Source organism: Cetorhinus maximus, chromosome 9 (genome assembly GCF_964194155.1).
Source record: "Cetorhinus maximus chromosome 9, sCetMax3.hap1.1, whole genome shotgun sequence".
NCBI lineage: Eukaryota > Metazoa > Chordata > Chondrichthyes > Lamniformes > Cetorhinidae > Cetorhinus > Cetorhinus maximus.
The window spans coordinates 39633207-39645591 of NC_135887.1; the positions used below are offsets into that span (position 1 = coordinate 39633207).

Genomic DNA, 12385 nt, shown 5'->3' on the forward strand with positions numbered 1-12385 from the left:
GATGACATGGCCCCAAAAGCCAAGAAGGGTGCAGCCCCCCCGATTCAGTGACACATCCCTGGAACACCTTTTGGACACCGTGGAGGCCCGCCGCGATGTGCTCTATCCCCGTTCTGGAAGCAGGAGGCCCATCAGTCTCACCACTCTGGTTTGGGAGGCAGTAGCAGAGGTGGTCAGTGCCAACACTGCACACAAGAGGTTGGCCGTCCAGTGCAGAAAAAGGATGAATGATCTCATTCGTGCCGTCAGGGTAAGTCAACCATCTCATCACTCTCAACTCTCACTCACAAGCCCATCACACATTCACAGACATCTCACTCACTGCCAGCTCAAGGGACATCACCATTCACTCTCTCTCACACACCCTCACATCTCCATCTGGTCTCCTCCTCTGGAGACTGCCTCCTCATCCCCGCCCATGGCTCCACTCAGCACACACGAACATCTGGCAACCTTCTCTTTGGGCTGGCATGCACCTTGCTCACACCCTCTCCATCTGTCTTTATGCAGGACAAGATCACGCACAATCAACGTGAGAGGTCCCAGACCTGGGGTGGAGTGCCGGACATCAAGGTTCTCACTCCGTTCGAGAGTTGCATGTTGGAGCTGGCCAGAGAGGTCGTGGACCGTTTCTACAGCGTTGGTGAGGTTGGCAGCAAGCATCCACGTGAGGATCCTGCATTATCCCTCTGTCAATGAAACTCTGAGTCCAGTGTTATGTATGTGATGCGGCTGCCAAGCACTAACAAACTCCACTTTCTCTCCTAGGCACATCTGCCATGTTGACCCTCAGGCAACCTTGACCCCATCTCCAGCACCGATAGCACCTCGGATGAGGACCCTGAGGGCAGTGCTGTTGTAGGTCTGTCACAATGCCCATCCATGCCCTCCACCAGTGCAGCGACACACACCTCGGCAGGATATAGATGTAGAGCAGTCTCAGGATCACAATCTTGTGAGCACAGCACATAATCGGTTCCACAGCAGGCGGAGGCAGGGACATCCTTGGTCGCTGGCACTCGGAGGACTGCTGGAGGCAAGGAGTCTGCTGAGTCTGAGACAGATAATGAGCCTCTGGACTCGGTCCTCAATCAGTTGGTGCAGCTGCAAAGACAATCACGGGAACATCAGGAATGCACGTCTGGTGCACTCCTCAGACTGCAAGGGACGGTGGAATCCGTCTACCTTCAGTCCAAGGTGATAGTGCCAGCATGCCAATGCACCAAAGTCAACACTGACAGGATGGTGGCCGCCATGGAGACCTTGGCCCAAGACATCGGCCCTGCACTGCTGTGCGAGCTGAACGCCATCGCTGATGCCATAGTTGGCCTCTAACAGTGTCAATGCGAGAGGGGTGTGGGGAAGCTGGATCTCATTTCAGCTTCCCCATCTCCTCAAGAAGTCAGCTAGGGGCCATCGGGCACCCATAGGGAGGAGGACCAGCAGCTCAACGCCCGGGGCCATCCATCCAGGTGACTCCGGGAATGTCTGGCCGATCCAAATCCCCTCTTCCCGTGATCCCCGCAGCTCCAGCTCCACAGGTCGAGGAGGATGCAGCTGGCCCACAGCAGGATGCACAAAGTAAGGCGGGGCCCTCCAGATCTCAGCCCTCCAGATCTCAGCCCTCCAGAGGACGCATCCCAAAGTCATCACAGACAAGGCACGGCTGTCAACAGACTGCTTCGGCTCCACTGTGGATGTCAGGGAGCTTCAAGACGTAGCAGCAGGATTAGGAAGGTTAAGATGATGAAGTTGCAGAGCCTGGGCATGGGTGTTAATCACTTGTACATAATGTTCACTATTGTAAATAAACTCCCAAGAATGTCTCCCTGCCTATGTCTCTTTGTTATGATGAGCAGTATTCGTGTCACTCAGATGTGAAACCTTGGTTCCTGCACAAGATAAAGGCAGGTGTCTCAGTCCAGGGCCTCTTCCCTGTGCAGTGTGTAACCTTCAGACCAAAGTGATGGTCCGGCTTCACACTCACTGGACACATTGGCGATGCCTGCACCACGATGGTGCTTGTCATTGCTGCCAGAATGTCATGGACAGGCATCACAGAGTTCCATCATTCTCTCTGCATGCTCTCAGCAACTTTGAGGTGGGGCTGTTTCCCCTGCCCCATCTCTTCAGCATCTGTGACCAGTGATGCTGCGCTCCTGAATGGGTCAGGTGCTGAAGGCTGACAAAGGATCAGGTGCATTTAAAGTTTCACGGCTGCATCCCCATGATAGGACCCTGATTACAGAGCTTCTCTCAGCCAGACAGGAGTCAGGCATTCACAGAGGCAATGTGAAGATCTATGGAGTATTCTCACTGCATGTCGTCATCATCCTCCTGGAATCTAGCAACTATGAGGGTCTATTGAGCGCACCTGCCTCGTCTGGACAGTGCAATGGCCTCATCGCCAACATCTTTACCTTTGACGACCTCATCACCATCATCCCTTTCAACGTCCTCCTCATCGAAGGAGATGTGCAGCTCTTCCATCTCCTCCTCAGCCAGGTCCTTCCCCCCGTTGCAGCGCCGGGTTGTGTAGCACACAGCAAGCGATGATGATGCATGACAACCTCTGGGGACTCTATTGCAGGGCTCCACCAGGCCTGTCGAGGCAACAGAACCTCATTTTCAAAATGCCTATCGATTGCTCCACCAAGGTCCAGGTTGTGGCATGAGCCTTGTTATACCATCGCTCTGCTGCAGTCCGAGGCCGCCGCATGGACGTCATCAGCCACGTCCTCTGTGGGTAGCCCTTGTCCCCAAGGAGCCAACCCTGCAGCCTCTCTGGACCCTGGGAGATGTCAGGGATCTGATCCCTGCCAAGGATGTAGGAGTCGTGGATACTTCCCACGAATTGTGCGCAGACCTGTAGGATGCGTTTGTCATGGTTACACACCAGCTGGTCATTCAGCGAGTGGAAGCCCTTGCGGTTGAAGTAGTTGACTGCTTGCAGCCAGGGAGATCTAAGCACCATGTGAGTGCAGTCAATGGCACCCTGTACCTATGGAAAACCAGGGACCCGTGCCAATCCCAGTGCTCTTGCTTCCTGATCCTGGTCGAAATGCACAAAGTTCTGTGCCTTTGCAAAGATGGTGTCGCAAGCTCCTGGATACACTTGTGCGTGGAGGCTTGCAAGATCTCGCACAGGTCGCCTATGGAGCCCTGAAAAGAGCTACTGGCGTAAAAATTGAGCACCGTGGTCACTTTCACGGCCACAGGCAGTGGATGCCCTCCATGTCCCCGTGGTGCCAAATCCTGCAGCAGGTGGCATATGTGACCAACTAGTTCCCTAGGCACATGGAGTCTTCAGCGACACTAACTCTCCATCATCTGCAGGAATGACAGGCGCTGTCTATAGGCCCTGGGTTTAGCGAGGTACCTACGAGCAATGGCTCGCTGTGGATCTTCAGCTGCATGTACAGCAGGCCCTGCTGTTCCTTTATTGGGGGACGTGCTCCTCCCTTTGCTGAACCAGGCACCTCTCCCGGACTCTTCTTCTTCCCTACTCCCTACAAGCCATGAGGCATACAACTAAATCACCAGGTTCCGTGATCTTGATGTTCTCCTTCTGCAGGATCAAAGAGAGAGATGTGTGGGTTAGCATATGTCCTAAGAACCTCTCTTGGTTAAGTCTGAAGGCCCCTTCACGCTTGCAGGAGAGTGCTGGCCATCACTTGGATGGCTTGTGAGTACTGCGCTCATTGGCTGCCTGAAACCCCACCCACCTCCGCCCCACTCCACTTGACCAATTGGCGGCCATTGGACTGCACGCTGTGCCCTCAGCTCAGGCACAGGCACTCTCCTAACCCGCACTGCAAGGCTGTGCTATTAGCTTAAACCATGAGGGATACTGGTCCAAACCTTAAAAAAGACAGTGCAAGGAACTGTGAGCACCTCCACCAGTGAGGGCACCATGGCTACCTTTCACAAAGGGATTCTCTGCTGAACGGTCTCAGCTGCAGAAGAATGCTTACTTTTCCACAAGTGCATGGCCACTTCCCTCACCGCCCACCCATCACAGCCACCGGCATGTGCTTATGTACTTCCTTCAGTCCGTGCTGTCTTGCCAAACCACCCCCTGGCCTCACCTGCATAGCAGCCCTTGCCCTGCATTGCACTGAAAGCCAGACTGGAAAAAGGAACTTGCCTGTGCTCCCCCCAAATGCACGGTGCTTCTTCCTTGACGTCCTACAGGCGATGTTTGCAAGCACTATGCAAGCTTGTGTGCACTCACCTCCGAGTTTCCCTCAAAGTTCAGGTCGCCAGGTACACGCCTTTTAAAGGTTGTCTTGAATCATGCTGTTCTAACATCACGCCGGTGTGGGGGTTAAATGTGACGTAGGGGGTTGGTTCCGGTGTGAGGGCACAATAATGAGATGCAAATGTATTAAAATTAAGTTCCTGACGTTGGACAGCTGGAAATGCAGCCACCATCGACAGGAGGACTGGACGATTGCAAGCTGGTTTCACAACAGCGTGAAACCGATTTTTGGCCTTCTCGCCATATTGTCCGCTCACACCTACGATGATGTCTGCCTCCAACCGCCCAGACACTCCAAATCTGTAGGTATTATTTACAGTTCTACAGCTTTTAGACGCATATCCAATTGTGCTGTCTGATGGTTTTGTTAGCTGTCTCTTGACTAGTGTATTGTATCTATTTCAGGTTTTCACGGTCCTGTGGAGTTGACCAATTTCTGAAAACTGTTTATAACAAACAGCATTCTTGCAGTACCTTTTTTTTTGGCTTTTAAATGTTAGCTTCTTTTAAGTTGAATGCATTCTTGCTGTAAGGACTGGCTACAGGACTCAACGCCCAAGTAACTTATGTCTGACTCCTCAGATCAGTTCTCCTGTTTCTTGCTAAGCCAAAACCTGATGCATTAACTTACGCTGTCAGCGTTTAAAGTTGAATGCATTCAGGACTCACTGCCTTCATTTGGTTCCATTCTTACCTATCAAATTATAGCCAGGGAATCACATACAATGGTCTTCCCAATCCTGCATTATCATCTCTGATGTCCTGCAAGAATCTGTACTTGACCCTCCCCTGTGCCCACCCACCCCCCGCCTATTCACATGTTAGCGACTACCTATTTCCATCCCTATACCATAGCCTGATTCACCCTGTCTCAGCTCATCTACTGCAGAAACCCTCAACCATTCCATTTTTACTTCTAATGGACTCCTGGCTAGCTTCCCCCATTCTACTTTCTGTAAACTTGAGGTCATCCAAAACACTTCTGTCTAAGTTCTAATTTGCACTGAGGCCCTTTCACCATCACTCCTGTTCCTTTTTTTTAGTTATTCATTTATGGGATGTGGCCGGGCCAGCATTTATTATCCATCCCTAATTGCCCTTGAGAAGGTGGAGATGAATTGCCTTCTTGAACTGCTGCAGTCCTTGTGCTGTAGGTACACCCACAGTGCTGTTAGGAAAGGAGTTCCAGGATTTTGACCCAGCGACAGTGAAGGAACGGTGATATATTTCCAAGTCAGGATGGTGAGTGACTTGGAGGGGAACCTGCAGGTGGTGGTGGTCCCATCTATCTGTTGCCCTTGTCCTTCTAGATGGCAGTGGTTGTGGATTTGGAAGGTGCTGCCTAAGGAACCTTGGTGAGTTTCTGCAGTGCATCTTGTAGATGGTACACACTGCTGCCACTGTTCGTCGGTGGTGTAGGGAGTGAATGTTTAATGTGGTGGTTGGGGTGCCAATCAAGCGGGCTGCTTTATCCTGGATGGTGTCAAGCTTCTTGAGTGTTGTTGGAGCTGCACTCTTCAAGACAAGTGGGGAGTATTCCAACACACTCTTGACTTGTGCCTTGTAGATGGTGGGCAGGCTTTGGAGAGTCAGGAGGTAAGTTACTCGTCGCAGGATTCCTAGCCTCTGACCTGCTCTTGTAGCCACAGTATTTATATGGCTGGTCTAGTTCTGTTTCTGGTCAATGGCAATCCCCAAGATGTTGATGACCTACATTGGCATCTGGCCAAAGCGCCTTGGCATTAAAATGCTCATCATTTTTTTTCCAAATCCCTCCTTTCACTTTGTGGTGACATAACAGACAAAAAAAAAGGTCTCGGGATATCTATATTTTCTTGGGGATTATTTGCCAGTTTCACAGAGTGATGTCATTAGATATATTCCTAAGTTAATTGCTTTTGCAATTCTGTCACGTTTGAGATCTGAACATACATGACTTTGCAGACTCCTACTGAAGCCAAATTAAGAAAGCTGTCATGATTTTGGATCTGCAAGTCATGTATCAGAAGCAAATTAAACCATTTTTTTTTGCCAGAGTTATTCACAGTCTGTATGCCTGAATGATGAAATTGATTAACAACAAGATTGTCTGCCTCGGGAAATGCTTCTTTAATGTTGAGTATCATCTACCATGGAATTCCAGAAGAACTTTATAAGAGACATGAATTTTCGTGTATCTTCAGCTTCCTCTTTACCTGCCTGTTTTCACATTGAGTTGGTAAGAAAGGGACTCCAGAGATAATCTTGCCACATATCATTGAAGAGTCAGTTGAAAGTAAGAGGCAGGTTGCTCCAAATGTTAAAACTTGTTTCAACATATGCTGAGGTGATCTTGTTTGGATGATACTAGGAACTTGGGAATGTAAATACTAAAGTATGTCTCTGTCCAATGTGTTTTTGGATGTTATAAGTAATAGTTGTACCTTCCATTACGGTGTGGTTGATCTTACACCCCTAGAGTTACATTAATTCTGCTGGGCAGGAGAAGGTAATGTTGGTGTCACATCAGTGAATGTTGTCTATACTCTATGGGTTGCTGTTATAGTTGCTGCTAAATTCTATAGTAGTTGGTAAAAGGTTTACATTACTCCAGGCACAGCCAATATAAAATAGCCAAATATGAGTTGAATATTATTGCCCATTGTGCTGGTAACTGTTAACTGGTAAATTAATCAAAAACATTGTTACCATGGAAGATGACTAGCTGCTTTGGTGGTTACTCACTCCCCTCAAACTGCAGGTGGCATATAAAACCTTGGCACTGGAACTTAGGAGGTAAGTCGAACTTAGATTGATATCATGTGACAAATCTTAAGGATTTGTACCAAACATAACATTAGGGAAGTTAATAGATCACATCCATAATTTTTACCATATAACTGCTCCCAGCATGGAGTATTGCCAAGGGTGAATGTCATAATAGAGATAGGGCTACAACATTGCAGTCTTAACTTTCCAACACATGCTTGCTGCTAGATAGGCTGCACACTGGGGCCTCTTATAAAATCACCATTAATGAGTTTACCACAAGTTTTCAATTCTTCATACTACAGTGAGGCCTGTGTGACGATTTTGTCTTCAATACACATTATAAACCTCATAGTGTTTTTAAACAATACATATCAATAAACAATGTACTCTATGTTGCTGATATGTAAAAGCACACAAACGGGTTCAGGGTTGGACATCAGAATGGGCCGTTTATTACTGAAAATAAACTCAGTCAACATGCATTACAGTATCTCTTATGTCATGAAGGCATGCTTCTGTGGAATATTCATATTTAATTCACCGGCTAGAAACAAGAATTGGACTTTTAAAAAGATAGATTTTTTTGAAGCAGACTAAAAAGTGATTTCAACTTACATCAAGATGGCTGACACATTAACATTACTATATATTTCACATTCAAACCCTATGGCGAAATGACAGCAAGTCTGCGAAAGCCATCGCAGGCGATGGCACCCCCACCCCGACCACCAGGGTTTGTGAATGACCTTCCTTCCTGCCCTGTCAACAAGTCATCTATGAAAGCCACCTACAATACTCAACAGCTGAAGATGAACCATTCAAAGGTTAATTGCTTGGATAAAAATACCTTGATTTTTAAGGCAGCTCTCCAGACGAGCTAATTGAGTTATAATTGGAGTATACAATTATGTTTGAATTGCAGATAGTTTTGGAGAGATCACATGACCAGCCCATGTCCTCTGTGTAGTCTAAGCAAATGTCGTTCTCAGCAGAGCTGAACTACCAGTTGAGCTAAGTGGAGCTCCTGTCCGTCGCTCTCTCTCCTTCTCTCTCCACCAACTAACAAGCTTGAACCCTGCCTACTAATTTGACTTTGTCTCCATTTTGGAGTGGACAGAGGTTTTTAAACAAAGAACTCAATTCCACAGCAACATCTCCAGAAGGAAAGAAAGTCCAGATACAGCCTTAAGCCACCTCAACAATGAAAGCAAGAACACTGGATTCTGCTTGCAGCCAGTAAAGACTCCAAGGGCAGAATTTTACGTCCCACGGGTGAGCACGTGCCGACCTGATCGGGCGTAAAATCAAGCGAGAAGATCTCGGGCAAGCATCCCAACGTCATCTCGTGCTCACACGATATTTCACTTGGCAGGCATGCACAAAAGTTGGAAGCGTGCCCGCCGACAATTAAGAGGGCAATTAAGCCCATTAACGGCGCAACTGTCTCCAATTCTTTGTGGCCCATCCAACCTTACAGTTGGCGGACGGGCGAATCGGCCAGGCGGACTTTGCATTTTTCATCAAACCTCATCCAAGGGTGGGATGGGGTCTTTGTTATTAAATAAAATAAAAATACAAATCTGTGGACAGCATTTTTACCATCTAAAATAAAGGCAAAATACTGCGGATGCTGGAAATCTGAAACGAAAACAAAGATCTGAAGAGTCACACGGGCTCGAAACGTTATCTCTGTCTCTCTCTCCACAGGTGCTGTCAGACCTGCTGAGTTTTTCCAACATTTTTTGTTTTCATTTTTATCATCTATATGTTCAGGTGCCTGATTCTGATGCTTGGGCATTTTTTTTCCTGATTTTCAAAACTTTATTTCCTGGTTTTCGAGTCTGCAGCACCCTGAGACAGCTCTCTGCCTTCAGGGAGAGCTTTCTCTCAGCGCTCACCCACGCCCGTGGAAATGTCATCGCTCACCCTCTTCCCGCCCCCACCCCAGCAGCGCTGAGCTTTTCAGCACGTGTTTCAGGCTGGCTGGCTGTTAATTGGTCAGCCAGCGTGAAATTGCAGTGGGGGGGCCAATCGTGATCAGTGGTCTGTTTCTCGACCGGTCCCGGGCCCACTGATCGCACCCGCCTGCCGAGCTGAAGACTCAGGCCCAAAGTAAGAACTGGGAACTTCTTTTATATCTTACAGACTGTCATTTGGCCAATCTATCCTCCACGACTGTAACCTGTATGTTTGTGTGTGTGGACTTCGAGTGCTTGTGTGTGCATCTGTGTGCAGAAGTCGCAGCATATTTTATGATCTTACTTGGATCAATTTAAATATAACAAAACTAACCTCCTTTGTGGAACTCAAGAAAGCTTGTCCGACTGGTTGATTTAACAGTGTTTAAACAGTTAAGTGCTCACCAAACAGGCAAGTGTAACCTTTTTTAAGCAAAATAAAACCTGTCACAGTCAAACGTAGAGAAGGCAAAGAGGGGTGGCCTTTCAACCCCTCCTCACCTGGATGTAATGCCAACCACATAGCACAGCATTCCCTCCTAAACCACCACACATCCTTCCTACACAGCAACACATTGAGATTCCAGCAAACACTCAGAAACCCAAGAAATTGTCTGAGAATCCTTTGCAAATCTTAAAACTACAGATCACTTATACTTGCTGTAAATTTCTACTGCTAAAGAATTAGTTAAAATAAGGAATTATTGAATACTCTAATGTCTGAACCAGGCTTGTCCAACTCTCGGCCTGAGGGCCACAACGCGGCCCCCGAAGCCTCTGGAGCTGGCCCTCTATGGGTAAGTTGAATGAAAGATCTGCAAGGAGCCGCTCCTCCAATAAGAGCCTGATTCTCTCCAACGTTTGTGGCCGATGGACTCGCTGGTGAGCCTAACAGCAGCAAATTCAGGAGAGAATCTGTCTCTGATTGGATGAGCAGTGAGTAGTGTGAAAGTGAGTGGCTGCTCCTTTGTTTTCAGAGTGTGCGCTCTCTCTCGGCCTCCTGTGCAGGCACCGCTTGAAGGAGCGCAGGGCCAAGGTGTCGGTGCGGGTGGGGAGACCATGAGGAAAAGCAGAGTGCAAGGGAAGCAAGCAAGAGCTGGAGGCCGGGTCGGCCCGGGAGCGGCTGGAGGCCGGGTCGGCCCGGGAGCGGCTGGAGGCCGGGTCGGCCCGGGAGCGGCTGGAGGCCGGGTCGGCCCGGGAGCGGCTGGAGGCCGGGTCGGCCCGGGAGAGGCTGGAGGCCGGGTCGGCCCGGGAGCGGCTGGAGGCCGGGTCATGTGCATGCATCTGAGAGAGTCTGTGTGTGAGAAAGTCTGTGTCTCTAAGAGCCTGAGCGTGTGAGAGAGACTGCGTGTGTGAGAGAGAGAGCCAGCGCATGAGAGACTGCGCATGAGAGAGCCTGCGCGTGTGAGAGAGCCTGCGCGTGTGAGAGACTGCGCGTGTGAGAGAGACTGCGCGTGTGAGAGAGACTGCGCGTGTGAGAGAGACTGCGCATGAGAGAATCTGTGCATGTGAGAGAGCATGCGCATGAGAGAGAGAGCATGCGCATGAGAAAGAGCCTGCGCGTGAGAGAGAGCCTGCGCGTGAGAGAGAGCCTGTGCGTGAGAGAGAGCCTGCGCGTGAGAGAGAGCCTGCGTGTGTGAGACAGCCTGCGTGTGTGATAGAGCCTGCATGTGTGAGAGCCTGCGCGTGAGAGCGTGTGTGTGTGTGTGAGTGAGAAAGAGCGTGTGTGTGTATGTGTGAGAGAGCGCACGTGTGTGCGCGTGCCTGTGTGTGTGAGAGAGAGAGTGCGCGTGCGAGAGAGAGAGCGCGCACGTGTGTGAGAGCGCGCGTGCGTGCGTGTGTGTGAGAGCGTGCGCGTGCGTGTGTGAGAGAGAGCACGCGCGTGCGTGAGAGAGAGCATGCGTGCGTGTGTCTGTGTGTGAGAGTGCGCGTGCGTGTGTCTGTGAGAGAGAGCGCGTGTGTGTGTGTGTGAAAGAGAGCGCGCGTGCCTGGGCGTTCCTGTGTGAGAGACAGAGAGAGAGAGTATGTGTGTGTATGTGTGTGTGTGAGGCAGAGAGAGAGACTGTGTGTGTGTGTGTGCACGCACGTGTGTGCACGTATGTGTGTGCACGTATGTGTGAGAGAGAGAGAGAGAGAGAGTGTGTATGTATGTAAGCATGTGTGCGTGTGAGTGAATGGGTGACTCTGGATGATTTTGTGTGAGAGGAAGAACACCGAGTCTTGGAGTGAGTCGGAAACACACACCATGGTTCCTCGTTCCTCCTCCCCAAAAACACACTCCTAAAGCAAGTCAAGAGAGGAGGAAAACTCAGGCTAAAAGGCAAACCACTTCCGACCCTCGCTTTCGTATGAATTCCGCCGAGGCCAGCACGGAATGTGCCCCAGCAGAAGCGAATGCAAGGTCAGTGTTAGTTAAACCCAACTCCTTAGCTCAGGCCCAGTCCTCATCTCTTCCCTGGTGACCCTGGGGCCTAGTCTGTCTCTCTCTAGCTCTGCTTCTTAAGCGAAAAAGCAAAAAAAGAAACGTTTTATTAGTGAACCCTGCTGTTTGGCACATTTTAATGGACATTTTTATTAATTACTCTTCTTTGAAATTTATTGCTTTGACATTGATATTTTCAAAATTCATGTTTAATGTATGAAAATTTCTCATACCAAAATTTGATCATCGACCCCTTGAGTGAGAAAAAAATTGAAATGTGCCCCCCCCACCCCGGCCTGAAAAGGTTGGACAAGTCTGGTCTAAACCTTTTGATTCATGGGCCCTCAGAATAAAGGGCTGCCATCTCTGGTCGGATGTATTCCTAGAGAATTCAATACATGACCTCCCATCTCCAGCCACCCTGCCCAGCCACATAGCCTTTTTCTCACATCTCCAGGATTTATAAGAATAACGAAATTGTTCAAAGAAGATGAAAAAAATTGTTTCATGCTGCTATGATTTTTCACTGGGTTGTTCACAGCAGTGCCCAGGAGATTTTTCTTTAATTCCTGGAGGGTTAGCCATCCGAGAAGACTAGGCCGAGGCTTGATGTGGACTGAACTCAAGATCTCCTCATTCTGGAGGTAAGTGAGGCTCAGAGGCAGACCTCCCTAACTGGAATTGAGATCTAGCTTTTGAAAGTCACATTTGCACAGTGTCAGTGCCAACATTAAGACCCTGGAAACTGTCAAGAGTTACTGCTGTAAGCCTATTGATCACAGCTTATTAGTTTGGTGCAAATCCAAATGGAGACAGGCTTACTTGCTTAGAACAATGTTTAATGGATTTGAATGCATGCTATATAATGACCTATGTGGTATAATGAGTTTCAGTTGGAGACAATAGTGAGTTACTGCAATCCAAACTAGTCGTCTGTGTGTCAGCCATGGCTCAGTTGGTAGCACACCCGCCTAGGAATCACAAGGTTCTGGG

The 12385-nt window shown here is 49.0% G+C and overlaps 1 protein-coding gene across 11 annotated transcripts in view; it reads right to left on the reverse strand.

The window, feature by feature from the left end:
* Positions 1 to 12385, reverse strand: part of tspoap1 (TSPO associated protein 1) — a 307699-nt gene that overhangs the window by 127955 nt on the left and 167359 nt on the right. The window lies entirely within an intron of this gene.